Source organism: Pelobates fuscus, chromosome 9 (assembly GCF_036172605.1).
Source record: "Pelobates fuscus isolate aPelFus1 chromosome 9, aPelFus1.pri, whole genome shotgun sequence".
NCBI lineage: Eukaryota > Metazoa > Chordata > Amphibia > Anura > Pelobatidae > Pelobates > Pelobates fuscus.
The window spans coordinates 127,954,471-127,971,555 of record NC_086325.1 but is presented as its reverse complement, the minus strand read 5'-3'; the positions used below and the strand labels follow the sequence as shown (position 1 = coordinate 127,971,555).

At 43.2% G+C, this 17,085-nt stretch overlaps 1 protein-coding gene across 2 annotated transcripts in view; it reads left to right on the top strand.

Moving 5' to 3' along the window:
- Positions 1-472: 472 nt before the first annotated feature.
- Positions 473-17,085, top strand: part of GABRA3 (gamma-aminobutyric acid type A receptor subunit alpha3) — a 513,254-nt gene continuing 496,641 nt past the window's right edge. Inside the window, exon 1 of one of the 2 annotated variants that reach the window (XM_063432388.1) lies at positions 473-854. The gene's annotated coding sequence lies outside the window, so the exon portion shown is untranslated. Of the gene's footprint in view, positions 860-17,085 lie in introns of both variants that reach the window. The other variant, XM_063432389.1, reaches the window with a different exon arrangement.

Genomic DNA, 17,085 nt, shown 5'->3' with positions numbered 1-17,085 from the left:
GGCAGCTGCCTGCATTTTCCAAGTAGAATGAATGGATGGACATTAGACAGATATGATAGAAATGTCCCTCCAAGGTTGACTGCTAAAACTGTGCACATCCAAATCAGAAGGGATAAAAAAAGAACATCTATCTTATGACTCAATAATGTAAATAAACAAAGTAAACCAAAATACTACACAGAAGAATCTTGCACACATTTAAGGGGAATAACTGTTGCACACTACTAAATATAAATTTAACAGATTCAACTAAGCTGATAGACTGGGCATCATTCTCTCTTAAATAACTTGAAAAATTGATAAACAGTCCAATAATAGGGGTTACACAAAGTATATACACAGTGAAAATGCATTCACTTCTGAATTCTGTCTTGTAACTCAATATTTACATGGACGATGTGAGGAAAGTTGATTGGCGGTTGTAAAGAAAAATGGTTGGGGGAGGTGATGCTGAAGGTAAGCCGTCAGATGGCAGTTTCTCCCACTGTCACCATATGATGTCAGCCTATTCCGTCCTCCATTCTTTGCATTCGGAGACTGGAAGCTGCCGGTTGGATAGAAGGGAGACCGAGACTGTATATTCAATTTAAAAAAGCGGCATCACCTCCTCCACTACAGTATACGCATTACAATCAGGAACCAGGGATCCTTTATTCCATAATCATCACCGGCTGCCTAGTGGATATATATTTTCACCAGCCAGTAGATCATTGAAAGTGTGGATTAGGAGGTCGTTCGTTGAGTTCCACGTTAATCTTTTTTTTTTTTTTACAAACAAAATGCACCTCTAGGATTGCTGTATAGAGCTGTACACAACGTCTTTTGCACCGCTACAGAACGTGAACAATTGATTGGTAAGGTAATTGTACATTCATACACGTAATTATATGCATAGCGTAACATTTTTTTCACATTTTACGTGTACCTTAATTAAAAAAATAACTGCTTCCACTTCAACAAAACAATGCCCAATTTAGGATTCCGTATTTCACCACTAGCATCAGCATCTTCCATTAACTATGTGTGTTCTGAACGAAGATATCTCAGATGGAGGCCGCTGTGTTAGCATTCCAGTGAGGACTAAGGTTCTAAATGTGGCACAAGATATGTCATGACAAATGTTGGCAATGAGTGTTATAGAGAAATCTGAATGTATATTTATTTCACGTCGCCCACTGTATTGCATTTTGTGTATTTATCAAAGTGTCCCTATCATAAATTATGCTTCAGTGTGCATGCATCTGATTGCATTATTTTATACATGACTGAGGGTGTCTGCATGCCAGTTTGAATAAATGTGTACATTAATTTACCTTAACATTATTATATAAAGGGAATTATATAATTCCCATATATTTGTCCATAGAAATGCACACTGTGTTGTCTGTTCCTTTGATGCTCTTTTGATGCCAGTATTAAATATTTTTGCCATTTTTAATAATATTCCTATTATATTGGACTTTCTTTTCAAATCCTATATATGTCCCCATGACACCTGATATACAACTAGTGGTGGTATTATTTAGATAAATAATATACCCAAATATATTTATTGTAATTTTTTAAATACATAACATGCAACTAGATGTCACCTATTACCATAGGCGTGCACAGCCTATAGCATGTGTGTGTGTGTGTATGTATGTATGTGTATATATATATATATATATATATATATATATATATATATGTGTGTGTGTATATATATATACATACACACACACACATACACTGCTGTTAGTGTGATGTGAGGGTGCTGGTAGTGTGCTGTGTGGGTGAGGGTGTGTGTGCGCTTGTGAGGGTGCTGTTAATGTACTGTGTGTGAGGGTGCTGTTAATGTACTGTGTGTGAGGGTGCTGTTTGTGTGCTGTGTGTGAGGGTACTGGTAGTGTGCTGTGTGTGTGTTTGTTAGGGTCCTGTTAGTGTGCTGTGTGAGGGTGCTGTGTGTGTGGGTGCTGTTTGTGTGAGGGTGCTGTGTGTTTGTGAGGGCGCTGTTAGTGTACTGTGTGTGTGTGAGGGTGCTGTGTGTGTGTTTGTTAGGGTCCTGTTAGTGTGCTGTGTGTGTGTGGGTGCTATTTGTGTGCTGTGTTGGTGCTGTGTGTTTGTGAGGGTACTGTTAGTGTGCTGTGTGTGTGTGGGGGGAGGGCGCTGTGTGTGTGAGGGTGCTGTTTGTGTGCTGTGTGTGTGAGTGTGCTGTTTGTGTGAGGGTGCTGTGTGTGTGTGTGAGGGTGCTGCTAGTGTGTTGTGTTTGTGAGGGTGCTGTTAGTGTACTATGTGTGTGAGGGTGCTGTGTGTGTGTGTGTGGGTGCTGTTTGTTTGCTGTTTGTGTGCTGAATTTGTGTGGATGCTGTAAGTGTGTGGGTGCTGTGTGTGTGCTGTATGTATGTGTGTGGGTGGGTGCTGTGTGTGTGTTGGTGCTGTGTGTGTCTGCTGTATGTTTGGGTGACTTGTGGGGGTGGAGGTGGGGGCAGATTAGTTAATAAATATCCCCCCTCCCTTCTTACCTTATGTAGGGAGGGGGGATCCTTTCTGCCTTCCCTGGTGGCCCAGTGGAGAGTGAACTCTAGCCTGCGGCGCGTCCTCTCCTGCCTCCCTCCCTGCCTGTGGGTCGGTGAGGGGAGGCTTAGAGCAGAGCCGGCGCTCGGATAGCGCTGGCTCTGCATGAGCCGACAGGGGAGATCCTGAGATCCTGAGCGACACACCTAGTGCCAGCCAATCATATCATTGGGTATTCACATCATTGATGCTGAGAAAATCTGATAAAAACTGCCACAAACCACCTTAACCTACTCTACATCCTAACCCAGACCTAACTATGTTATAGTACACTATATACACTATAGTCATCAAAACAACTTCAGCTTAATGAAGCAGTTTTGGTGTATAGATCATGCCGCTGAAGTCTCACCACTCAATTATCCACCATTTAGGAGTTAAAGCACTTTTGTTTCTGTTTATGCAGCTTAGTCACACCTCCACTGACTGTGACTCACATAGGCTGCATGAAAAGAAATGGTTTCACTTTCAATCAGATGTAACTTACTTAAAAAGTTTTTTTTTCCTGCTCTGTAAATTGAACTTTAATTACATACAAGAGTCTCCTGCAGGGTCTAGAAAGCTATCAACAGAGAAAGAGATATGAAATTCTAAATTGAACAATACAGGAAGTGTAAACATTAGATGACTCTTTTCAGGAAGTATTGGAAGGCTGTGTAAGTCACATGCAGGGAGGTGTGACTGCATAAACAAAATGATTTAATTCCCAAATGGCAAAAAATTGAGCAGTGAGACTGAAGCGGCATGATATACACACCAAAATGGCTTAATTGAGCTAAAGTTGTTTAGCTGTATCTATTAAGCAATGGATAGTTAGAGCAAATTTTTAACTTGCCAGGGCTTTACAAGAATGCAAAATGCAAGCTGAAAGAGCTTTGTAAAATTTATCAACTCCGCTATAGTCATAACTCTGGCAATTTGTGGCAACATTTTGACATTTGGATTTCAGTATGCTACAGTTCAGAAGTTAATAAATAAACCTGGCATAGGCAACCTTCGGCACTCCAGATGTTTTGGACTACACTTCCCATGATGCTTTGCCAACATTATGGGTGTAAGATTATTATCTGGGATGTAATTCACAACAGCTGGAGTGACAAAAGTTGCATATCCCTGATATAAACCCTAGGTGTTTTTCCTTTTTTTTTTGTAGTAATTTATTTTTGCAGTATACCTCAATATTCCTTCCAATCTTTGCTTGTTTTGAAATTTGGGAGCATTTCCTTGACAGCAAATTATCCCAATAAATATCCAGTAATGTCTACTTTAAAAAAAATTTACTTCTATATTCTATTGATGTTGACATTTTATCTCTAATTACTGACAAATGTATTGATAATTGTTTTTTCACAAATACATTGTGTTTATCCAGTTTTTTTTTAATTACTATGCTAAAATCAATTTATATTTGGTTACATTGCAAAGCACAACATCCTTAACCCTAACCAACATTTTCATATGGTTAGCCAACTGTTGGACCTTGGGCTATGCTGATTAGAAGCATCTTTCCAATATCTGTCTATCCAATTTATACAATACCATATGTACTTTTTGTTATTTTATTTTTTTATCACTTTTGTCTCCTTTTCTCCTCTGTTACGATTGTTTGCTTTTATATGATTCCAATTGTTTTCTTTTTTATGACTTCTAAATAATCATCTGTTTTTTTTGTTTTTTTTTGTTCTTTGTTTCCATTATTAAGTGAAAAGTACCTTCAACACCACCTTCCTCATTACACTGCATCTACTGGCTGTGGATATTCTCATTATTATTATTATTATTAGTATTGTTGTTATTATTTGTAGTGGTAGTATTATTGTGACAACATTAATTTTGTACATTATACAGAGTAAGGAATAGCGCATAAATAATACATTTTTACATTTTATCAAGCTACTTAAATTCACCTATCTCAGCAAACAAATATGGGGATTCAGTCCCACCATATGGCCATATTGTGTAAAGCCCACCACTATTGGAGAGTACTCCAATAGTGGTGGGCTTTACACAATAATCTGCTGTAAGAGCATTGTGAATTTATATAATACAAATAATACCCTTCACAGTAGTGAAGGGTATTATTTGTATTTTATATATTCACAATGCTCTTACAGCAGATTATTATAATACACTTTTGCTTATTAAGCACTATTTAATGTGTGTCTCACGTTTGAATCAGTGCAGGATGCACCGATATTGGGGTACTGTGAAGTAATGGTGGACTTAACACAATATGGCCTTGTGGAGAGAAGTGATTTTAAGTAGCCTTATAAAATGCAAAAATAAATTTTTATGTGTGTACTGTTACTTAATCTGTATTACGTATGAATTTTGGTCACTACAGCAGCAGCATTCCTGCAAAATGCATGTTTTGGTTGTTCTCCCAATTTGTTTTTGTCGTTAACATTTATGTTGTATCATTCAGAAAAAAAACAGAGCATTCTCATTTACTCAATGTCTGTAAGGTACGTTCACACATCTCAACTACTGCAGGGATTCTAATCCATAAGAGGGCAAAATCCAACCAGGGTTGCTTCAACCATCACAACCATTACAGTCCGCTGTAGTGGTTATACTGTGGTGGAATCTCGGTAAAAATAAATTTAGTAGGCCGAGATTACCACGTGGCATGTGTACGTGCATATGCTGACGTATCGATCAGTTGGTTGCACGAGGCAAGATATGATCAGTAGTGTACGGAGCATGTGCAAGAATACAGGATGTAGTATTCCCCCTCCTCCATTGTGCTGGACAAGCCATGCGGTCAAACAGGAAGTTAATTCTTATTTGTGTTGATTGGTTAAGAGAATGTGCGGGTGGAGCTTAATATGGGAGGAGTTATGTGCCTATATAAGGAGCCTGCACTATTGTCCGGGGCTCAGAATTTGCTGTATTTTGGTGACGCTAGTCCCTCTGAGTCCCGATCGGTGATCCAATAAAGAATCTCTTCCTTCCTGAAGAAACCTGTGTCCATCTCTCTGTGCTTCGCTTCCGTCAGTTTCTCCGGTATCATTTGGTGCATTGGCCGGGAAGCTCATCGTTCAACGGTAGCTGAGAGGCAGAGGCGTGAGACGGTCTATCTTTGCCCACGTTCTCTACGGCTGCACCCCTGAACTTCTGCGTGGACCTCCCTTCGTCTCGGCGCCACTGGTCTGTTGTCCAGGAGATCATCGGCCTCTACGTGAGAAGTGCTGGGGTGTCCCCGTCGATGAGTGTGAACTCAGGTTCAGGAACGAGGAGGTAAGACAACTGCTGTTTTAGACGGCAGGACCCACTAGGGGTATACCGATTGTGCGGTAGGCCCAAAGGGGTTTTGAATCTGTGTATCTGCCCCCTCTGTCGGAGGGAAGGAGCGAAGGCGCACCGCTCGATCGAACGCTCTTTAGTCAGACCGTTTGATTTTGTTAGTCAGGCGGGGTCCTGGTGTAAATAGCCCTAGCCGGACACCGGTGTCTTGTCTAGACTAGCGTTCTAGGGTGTATATTACGTTCGCTAGGTCGGAGGGACCGGGAGACTAAGCGGCGCCTGTGTAAATTCGGTTCGCTAGCTCTCAACCTATCTGGGCTAAGTGGGAAGGCGTGTAAATTTGGAACCCACTAGACTTTTGATAGTGCGACTAAGAGGCGCCTGTGTAAATTCGGTTCTCTAGCTCGCTATATGTGGTGATTGGGCAGTGTGGCTAACCAAAACGGGTGTATATAGTTTTAGGTAGTCCATCAAGGTACTGGCCAATAGTTTAGTTGGGAATTGTAAATGTGTTAACGATTGTTTAGTAAAGTGTATATCTTGTTAGATAGCGCGAGCTCAGCCGTCTAGCGAGAGTGTTAATAGTGTGTTGCTGTATTATAGTGCACGGTACCATAACCCTGTATATTTACTGACACTGTATATAAGTACTAATCATTGTCGTCCATTGCATGTTTAACACCATAACCACTAATAATTGTATTGTGACCTTAACTTGTGCTTTGACCTATGCTAACCGTACTGTAACCGCTATTTGTAAAAGACGATGTTACTGGGGTGTGTTATAGACGGGTAATTCGTATATAGAGAATTATAGCGTGGGTGATTGTATAGTTACGCCAAAGGGCATAATATTGATTATCTAGTGACTGGTGTAACAGCTGTGTGTGTACGGGAATTCCTTGAGTGTTTATTGTGTTATTGTGTACGTTTCACTTGGTAACCGTACCACGTGGTGCTGTTGCCAGAGGAAACGGGTGTGACTGTTGAATAGTACGCGTGTATAGTATTCGTTGTCGACGACGTTCCATTGTTAAGTATGGGTGCGTCGCAGTCAACGATTCCGGATCCCTTAGGTTGTATGGTGAAGAATTTTAAAAAGGGATTCAAAACTTGTGATTTTGGGGTTAAAATGTCTCCTGTACGTTTGGTCACTTTGTGTACTAGGGAGTGGCCTACTTTGGTTGCGGCATGGCCGCCACGTGGCAGTTTGGATCCAACTCTGGTACAGCGCTTACACGTGGCTGTATCAGGTAGGCCTGAACTTTACGGCCAGTTTCCTTATGTTGATTGTTGGAGACAGGCCGTAAATGACTCGCCAAAATGGCTCCGGACATGCCACGAGGAGCAATGTCGCCTCATGGTAGCTAGGACTTGTTCGTCCACTAGGACTGGTGTTAGGCCCATTTTGGACACGCCCCCTGAGTCCGAGATCCCTTTGCCGCCCCCTTACTTTCCGTTAAGAGGAAGTGACGCAAACGCAGGAAGTCCTGCAGCCCTCCCCTCATTACCCCCATCCACTTCCGCTTCCTCCTCCAGTACAGGATCCACCCCTCCTCGTACTAAATCTCCCCTTCCGGAATCAGAACCAACCCCCATTAAAAACGAATATCCTGATTTGGCGCCACTTCAGACTTCCGGTCAAGCTTCATCTAGCTCGACTCGAAGTGTTCTATTTACAACCTTTTCCCAAAACCAAGCTCCCACATCCCCATACCCTATTTCTCCCCGACTGGAACCCATGACTGACGCCCCTCCACGTAGCCCCATACAGACCCGACAGTTGACCGGTGCCCAACAATTAAAACACTATCAGATGCCTCTTCGTCTGAATCCTGGGTCAGCCTATATCGATGCCGCAGGCCAAATGGCACATGCTGACCCAGTCTTTGTATATGTCTCATTCACGACAACCGACCTTTTAAACTGGAAGACCCACAATTCCTCGTATACTGAGAAACCACAAGCTATGACTGATCTGTTCACCTCAATAGTACAGACACATAACCCGACATGGGCTGATTGCCAGCAGTTATTAATGACTTTGTTTAACAATGAGGAAAGGACAAGAATAAATCAAGCAGCCATTAAAGCACTAGAGGATAAAGCCCGTACTTTAAACCAAGCTAATCCATCAGCATGGGCCGCAACACATTATCCCAACACCGATCCCGATTGGAACGTAAATGGTGCTGATATGGTTCAACTCAGAGCCTATAGAGACGCTATAATTGCTGGCATGAAAGCCGGAGGAAAGAAAGCTATTAACATGTCGAAGACAGTTGAGGTGATTCAGAAAAGCGATGAAGCGCCCATTGTCTTTTATGACCGATTATTGGAGGCATACCGCTTGTATACCCCCTTTAATCCGGAAGACGCAGATAATTCCCGAATGGTGAACTCCGCCTTTGTCAGCCAAGCTTACGGAGATATTAAGCGCAAGCTACAAAAGTTAGAAGGGTTTGCAGGTATGTCAATCACCCAACTAATGGAGGTAGCGAATAAGGTTTATATGAATAGGGAAACAGAAAGTAAGAAAGAGGAGGAGCGCAAGATGCGTAAAAAGGCTGATATGCTAGCGGTAGCGATCGCAGGCGTAGATAGACGGGGCCCAGATAGAGGCGATAGTAGATGGAGTAGGGATCCTTTGAGTAGGAATCAGTGCGCGTATTGCAAGGAAGAAGGGCATTGGAGGAACGAATGTCCGCAAAGAGAGCAGTACGAGAGAGACCAACCCAGGGCAGGCTACGGAAACTTTAGAGGCAGAGCGAGAGGTAGAGGAGGCCCCGGAGGGAGTAATGGTTATAGAGGGAGTAATGGGAACAGAGGAAGTGTTAGGGAAGACAGGTATATTCCAGCAGCGCAAAGGTCCCGCGATAGAGAAGGTAGGGACTTTGTAGGATTGGCTGACACGGTCATGGAGGACTATTGATACCGACCGGGCTCCATCCCCCTTGGTCGAGCGGAGCCTATGGTCGATGTATCAATAGGGGGGAAAAGGAGTGCGTTCATGATCGACACTGGTGCTGAACATTCAGTGGTGACTAATCTAGTTGCTCCTCCATCTGGAAGGACTATTACTGTGATAGGAGCAACTGGAAGAAGTGCTGAAAAACCGGTTCTTAAAAGTCGACTCTGTACATTGGGAGGCCACGTAGTAAAACATCAATTCCTTTATATGCCTGAATGTCCAGTCCAATTGCTGGGACGTGATATGCTATAAAAATTACAAGCGCAGATTACGTTCCTACCAAATGGAACAACATCTTTAAAGTTTAATGGACCTTCAGGTATCATGACATTATCCGTACCAAAGGAAGAAGAGTGGCGACTTTATACAGCGTTGACTAGCCAAAACCCTAGGAGTGATGAGACACTATTTAACATACCAGGAGTTTGGGCAGAGAACAACCCACCAGGACTGGCCCGCAATATTCCACCTATAAAAATTGAACTAAAACTTGGGGTTTATCCAGTGAGCCTAAGACAATACCACATCCCGCAGAAGGCTAAGAAGAACATCCAATCCTATCTGGATAAGTTCATACGGTATGGTATCCTAAAATTCTGTACTTCCCCCTGGAACACCCCATTGCTGCCTGTTCAAAAGCCCGGTACAGATGAGTATCGACCTGTGCAGGACTTGAGAGCAGTCAATGATGCGGTTGTTAGTATACATCCAGTTGTACCCAATCCATATAACCTGCTTGCTTTAATTCCGGGCGGGGCTACTTACTTTACAGTCTTAGACCTCAAAGATGCCTTCTTTTGCCTCCGAATTGCCGCAGAAAGTCAATGTATTTTCGCTTTCCAATGGGAGAACGCTGTAACGGGCTCAAAACGCCAAATGACTTGGACAACACTGCCCCAAGGGTTTAAAAATTCACCTACCCTATTTGGTTCAGCCCTAAGTCAAGATCTACTGGATTTCGAGTCCATCCCAGGAGAGTGTGTATTGTTACAATATGTAGATGACTTGTTGATAGCAGCAGTTACAAAAGAAATCTGTCAGCAAGCAACGCACGATCTGCTGCACATTCTCTGGAAGGCAGGATACAAGGTGTCTAGAAAGAAGGCTCAGTTGTGTTTGCCAACTGTCAAATATCTGGGATTCCATATCTCTGAAGGTCAAAGAATTATGGGGCCAGAGAGAAAAGAAGCTGTTTGCCAAATACCAATACCCAAGAATAGAAGACAAGTGCGAGAATTCTTGGGGGCAGCAGGCTTCTGTAGGATATGGATTCCCAGCTATGCGATACTGGCAAAACCTCTGTACGCAGCTATCAAAGGTACAGAGCACGACCCCTTCTTATGGACCCAAGAACAGCAAACGGCATTTGAAGATGTGAAGAAGGCTTTGATGAGTGCCCCAGCATTAGGTCTACCTGATCACACACGACCATTCTACTTATACGTACACGAGCAAAGAAGAATGGCTGTGGGAGTATTGACACAGTACTTGGGATCATGGCAAAGACCTGTTGCCTACATGTCTAAGCAATTGGATGCAGTGGCCAGCGGACTTCCACCTTGTCTAAGAGCCGTAGCTGCAGCCGCCTTGCTAGTAGCTGAAGCCGATAAACTCACTCTGGGTCAAGAACTTTATGTACGAGTCCCACATGCAGTACAGACGTTGTTGGATTACAAAGGAAATCATTGGTTTAGTAACAGCCGTATGACCAAGTATCAAGCAATGTTGTGTGAAAACCCAAGAGTGCATTTAGAGACTGTAAACACCTTAAATCCAGCTACCCTTTTGCCACAACCTACTGAAAATCAACATGATTGTTTGGAAGTAATGGATGAAGTATTCTCAAGTAGACCAGATCTTCGTGATTTTCCCATCCAGAACCCCGATGTTCAATATTATACCGACGGCAGTAGTTATGTGAAAGAAGGGATCCGCTATGCAGGATATGCAGTGACAACAATAGACAAGGTGATAGAAGCTCGGCCACTGGCGAAAGGAACATCAGCACAAAAGGCAGAATTAATAGCACTAACACGAGCGTTACAATTGGCTGAAGGTTTAAGAGTGAATATCTATACGGACTCTAAGTATGCGTTTTTAACCACTCAGAAGGCAAAGAAATCAAGTACGCAGCTGAAATCCTACAACTATTGGAAGCAGTGTGGGAGCCGAAAGAAGTCGGTATCATACATTGTCGAGCGCATCTGAGAGGAGATGGTGATGTAACCAAGGGAAACCGGATGGCAGATAGTGCAGCTAAGCGTGCCGCTGAATCAGGAAGACAGGAATATGTGGGGCATATAGCTGCTCTTATACCAACTCCACTGTCCCAATGGACTCCAGTTTATACAGCTCAAGAAGAGGAGTGGTTAAAGACTGAACCGGGAAAGTATTTGGAGAACAAGTGGTATCAGCTAGAAGATGGAAGAATAGTCATACCAGCATCACTAGCGGTAGAAATTGTCCAAAATTATCACAACGGGACACATTCTGGGAGAGACAGTACTGAAGAATCTCTCAGAAAACATTTCTACATACCAAGATTGTCCAACTTGACTCAGGCCATTGTACGAAGATGTGTAACGTGTGCTAAAAATAATGCAAGACAAGGACCAGTAAAGCCACCAGGAGTCCAGTTTATGGGGGGACTCCCCATGTCCGATCTACAAATAGACTTTACAGTGATGCCTAAATCGGGTGGACATCGTTACCTGTTGGTAATTGTGTGCACCTATTCAGGCTGGGTAGAAGCATGTCCTACTCGTACAGAGAAAGCAGGAGAAGTTGTAAGATTCCTGCTACGAGAAATAATACCCCGATATGGACTACCCTGTTCTATAGGATCGGACAATGGTCCAGCTTTTGTTCATCAGTGCCTACAACAACTGACTCATATGCTTGGTATAAAGTGGAGGCTTCATACTGCATATAGACCCCAGAGTTCTGGTAAGGTAGAGAGAATGAATAGAACTATAAAGAACCAGTTGGCTAAAATGTGTCAGGAAACCCAACTTAAGTGGAACGTTCTCTTACCCATAGCTCTATTGCGAATCCGCAGTACCCCTACCAGAAGGATGGGCCTCTCTCCTTTTGAAATTATGTATGGGCGACCACCTCCCGTACTTGGTAACTTAAGGGGGGATTTGAGTCAGTTGGGAGAAGGAATTACCCGGCAGCAGGTTGTAGAGTTGGGTAAGACTATGGAGGAGGTACAAAAATGGGTACAAGATAGATTACCTGTGAATATTTATCCCCCTGTTCATAGTTATCATCCAGGAGATCAAGTGTGGATTAAAGAGTGGAATAATGTACCGTTAGGGCCCAAGTGGAGAGGTCCTTATGTTGTTCTTTTGTCTACCCCTACAGCGATAAAAGTAGCCGAAGTGACTCCGTGGATACATCACTCCAGGGTTAAACCAGCAGCAGTCGATTCTTGGCAAGTTACAGCAGATCCAGAGAATCCCTGCAAGATCCGGTTAAAACGCACTACTCAGTCGGAGTAACGAGGAACTATTGTGGATTACAAATTTTATTGTTACAGGGATTTGGTGCGTGAGTGAGAAGGCCATAATAAAGCCTGTCCGCTTACCAACACATAGTATATAAGCCAGGAAAGTCTCGAAGGGACACCTGTGAAGACGAGCAGAACTCCATTCCCTGCAGCCCTCACATCCTGGAAGCTGAGGCGCCTTCGCACGGACGAAGACTGAGGATGACGGCGAAAGATGTGCTCTTGATAGTGTTTATTTATATGTGTTTTTATATTCAGGAAGGTAGAGGTACCGACACTCCTAGCTGTGAGGTATGCATTAAGACTACGAGAACAGGTAACCATATTTCCCAAACCCTAATCTGGCATTCACAATACGAGTGTAAAGGAGATGTATCGAGATGTAGATACTTAAATATAGACTATAGTGTGTGCCATTTAGGAGTAGGAGAACCTAAGTGCTTCAGTCCGGAGTATCAACCTCGTACAATTTGGTTGACTCTCAGGAATGGAGATCCTCAGGGGACCCTAATTAATAAGACGGTGTTAGAATCCGTACATTCTTCAGGTGTCCTACTATTTGATGCGTGTAAAGCGATATCGAGTGGTAGAAAGCCGTGGAATGTATGTGGGGATCTTAGATGGGAGAGGACGTATGGGTCTAATGATAAATATATTTGTCCCAGTAGTAAAAATAAATATGTAAGTCCTAGATGCCCAAATAAAGACTATAACTTTTGCCCATATTGGTCTTGTGTGGGGTGGGCGACTTGGGGACAGACAGTAGACAAAGACATGATAGTGACTAAGTTGCCGACTAGCCCATATTGTAAGTCTATGGAATGTAATCCCATCCATATACTTATTGTAACGGAGCTCCGTGTACTCCGACCGAGTACCCTCCGTTGATGGATGCTCCTAGCGCTCTCAGAGGACTCCAAGCACTGCAGACGACACCACAACCACCGCAGGCTCCACAACCGCCGTAGTTTAACTGGAGCCGCGCCGTCTTCCTTCCACCCTGGATCGGCTTCTGTCCTCCAGGACCGTGTGGGGAAGACCTCTCCTCCAGGAGAGCGTATCCGGAACAAGCTCTTACAAGAGCTAAGTGATTAAGAGCTCAGGGGAATATGCAGCGCATAGCAATCCCCAGTGTGATATAGCAGTTCCCTCCGATAACGAGACAAGGCTACGTATTGAGGGTCAGAAGAGGTCTGAGGACTGGAACACCCAGCCTGCTTTTTATTAGGATCAGGTACATACAGGACACTCCCAGGGGGAGGATGAAATTGACCAATCACATGTATGGTAACACCCCCACGTCTCCTCCCCTCAGATAAACACATAACCCAATTAAAACGTACATTATTTTACTCAAGTTCTGGATGTACCCCAAAAACAGGGGGTACAGCTTTAAATCTGGAGAAACTGACGGAAGCCAAGCACAGAGAGATGGACACAGGTTTCTTCAGGAAGGAAGAGATTCTTTATTCGGTTCACTGATCGGGACTCAGAGGGACTAATGTCACCAAAATACAGCAAGTTCTGAGCCCCGGACAATAGTGCAGGCTCCTTATATAGGCACATAACTCCTCCCATATTAAGCTCCACCCGCACATTCTCTTGACCAATCAATACAAATAAGAACTAACTTCCTGCTTGACCGCATGGCCTGTCCAGCACAATGGAGGAGGGGAATACTACATCCTGTATTCTTGCACATGCTCCGTACACTACTGATCGTATCTTGCCTCGTGCAACCAACTGATCAATACGTCAGCATATGCACGTACACATGCCACGTGGTAATCTCGGCCTACTAAATTTATTTTTACCGAGATTCCACCACATTCCCCCATTTGATGCCTCTTGATATTTCACAATTACTTGAGGCATCACTGGTTTGCATACACCGCAAGTTACCATGAACCAGACCAGACTTATCTATGATGTGAATCTTCAACACTCATCTTCCTGCATTGGTTCTCCCTGATCTAGAGCCTTATATTTATAAATTGCCATTATCTGTGCAGCAGCTTTCCTCTCTGCTATATTTTCTATCAGGCTTTGCACAGACCTAACTACTAAGGGTATAAGACATGGCAGGAGTAGACACAACATTAAAATCAGTAGGACTCCACCTACCAATGCCTTAAGCCCTCCAAACTGCTCATACCAGCTACCAAACCAGCTACTTGGATTGTACCCTTTCCATACCTGAGTAGGCACATGCGCTAGTTTAACCATATGGCTAGTAAGCTCAGCTATTGCTTGCCCTTCGTCATCTATTTGAAGACAGCAATTGCTCAGGTTAAACTTCCCACATACACCTCCCTCTACTGCCAATAGGTAATCCAAGGCTAATCTATTTTGGTATACTGCTGTCCTCATCCTGGTATTATGCTTCGCTAGAAGATTGAGCGCTTGTGAGGTCTCATTAGTAATAATCTCAACCACTGCCTGTAATCTTATCATACGGTTGAGCATATAAATTGGGGTTCTATAACCAAAGGTACCATCCTCTGCCCACGTGGCTGGCCCATAGTAATCTATAATACACTGGGGAGGCCATTCATTATCTTCCCAAGTGCCTATCTCTATGGGTCCCCTTTTCTTCCTATGATTCTCATCATACACTTTAACACCTAAAGTCTCACCTGTTTCGATAGGTAACAAGAAGAAGGATGGTTTGAGAATACCTAACACACATGCCCCTTCCCAGTCCTGTGGCAACTCCGAATAGGCTTTCTTACCACAGATCCAGTACAAATTTGCTGGGGCTCTCCAACTAGATGTGATGGATAGATCAAACCACACATCCTTTAAATTGGCGTATCTTGCAAACGGGTTAGATGGTTCTGAGACATTTGAAGCCGACCACCAAGTTGTATTCTTTGTATCATTATCATAAGCTTTTTGCCCTAGACAAGTTAATTCTCCTACAGAAGTATTATACATCATTCCTTTCCTCGCTATGCAAACATAACCTATGATGGAGGTCTTTAATCTCCACTCAGATTTACCTCTAACACTCATATGATAATCAGCTTGTGAAGATATTAATTGTTCAACTGCCTCAGAACCGGACATTACCTCCTTTGCTTCCCAAGGCCATTGGTCTCCCATGTTAGTACCTCCACACACATAGCAGTTGGTAACATTAAGACTACCGGCAATACTTTCAGCTAAATCAATGAACAGGTTTTTAGCGTTATGGGGGATCTTATTATCTATACTCATTTCTTCATAGAAGGAATGATATACCTGATGAGTCTGGGAGGTTACCGTATCAGTCTCTATCCCTATAAACAATACTGTCCCAGGGTCTAAACCCGTCCCATATATTTGGAACCCAAATAAATTACCATATTTATCTAAGAACTTGTCAGGGTTATTTATTAGTATATGCATGGGATTGCATTCCATAGACTTACAGTATGGATTGGTAGGCAACTTAGTCACAATCATGTCCTTGTTAACTGTCTGTCCCCAAGTTGCCCACCCCACACAAGACCAATATGGGCAAAAGTTATAATCTCTATTTGGGCATCTAGGACTCACATACTTATTTTTACTACTGGGACAAATATATTTATCGTTAGACCCATACGTTCTCTCCCATCTAAGATCCCCACATACATTCCACGGCTTTCTACCACTTGATATCGCTTTACACGCATCAAATAGCAGAACACCTGAAGAATATACGGATTCTAATACCGTTTTGGTAATTAGGGTTCCCCTGAGGATCTCCATTCCTGAGAGTCAACCAAATTGTACGGGGTTGATACTCTGGACTGAAGCACTTAGGTTCTCCTACTCCTAAATGGCACACACTATATTCTATATTTAAGTATCTATATCTTGATACATCTCCTTTACACTCGTATTGCGAATGCCAAATTAGGGTCTGGGAAATATGGTTACCTGTTCTTGTAGTCTTAATGCATACCTCACAGCTAGGAGTGTCGGTACCTCTACCTTCCTGAATATAAAAATACACATATAAAAACTTTATTAGAAACACATCTTTCGTCGTCATCCTCAGTCTTCGTCCGTGCGAAGGCACCTCAGCTTCCAGGATGTAAGGGCTGCAGGGAATGGAGTTCTGCTCGTCTTCACAGGGGTCCCTTCGAGACTTTTCCTGACTTATATACTACACGTCGGTGAGCGGACAGGCTTTATTATGGCCTTCTCACTCACTTACCAAATCTCTGAAACAATAAAATTTGTAATCCACAAGATTCCTCGTCACTCCGACTGAGTCGTGCGCTTTAACCGGATCTTGCAGGGATTCTCTGGATCTGCTGTAGCTTGCCAAGAATCGACTGCTGCTGGTTTAACCCTGGAGTGATGTATCCACGGAGTCACTTCGGCTACTTTTATCGCTGTAGGGGTAGACAAAAGAACAACATAAGGACCTCTCCACTTGGGCCCTAACGGTACATTATTCCACTCTTTAATCCATACTTGGTCTCCTGGGTGGTAACTATGAACTGGGGGATAAATATTCACAGGTAATCTATCTTGTACCCATTTCTGTACCTCCTCCATAGTCTTACCCAACTCTACAACCTGCTGCCGGGTAATTCCTTCTCCCAACTGACTCAAATCCCCCCTTAAGTTACCAAGTACGGGAGGTGGTCGCCCATACATGATCTCAAAAGGAGAGAGGCCCATCCTTCTGGTAGGTGTACTGCGGATTCGCAATAGAGCTATGGGCAAGAGAACGTTCCACTTAAGTTGGGTTTCCTGACACATTTTAGCCAACTGATTCTTAATAGTTCTATTCATTCTCTCTACCTTACCAGAACTCTGGGGT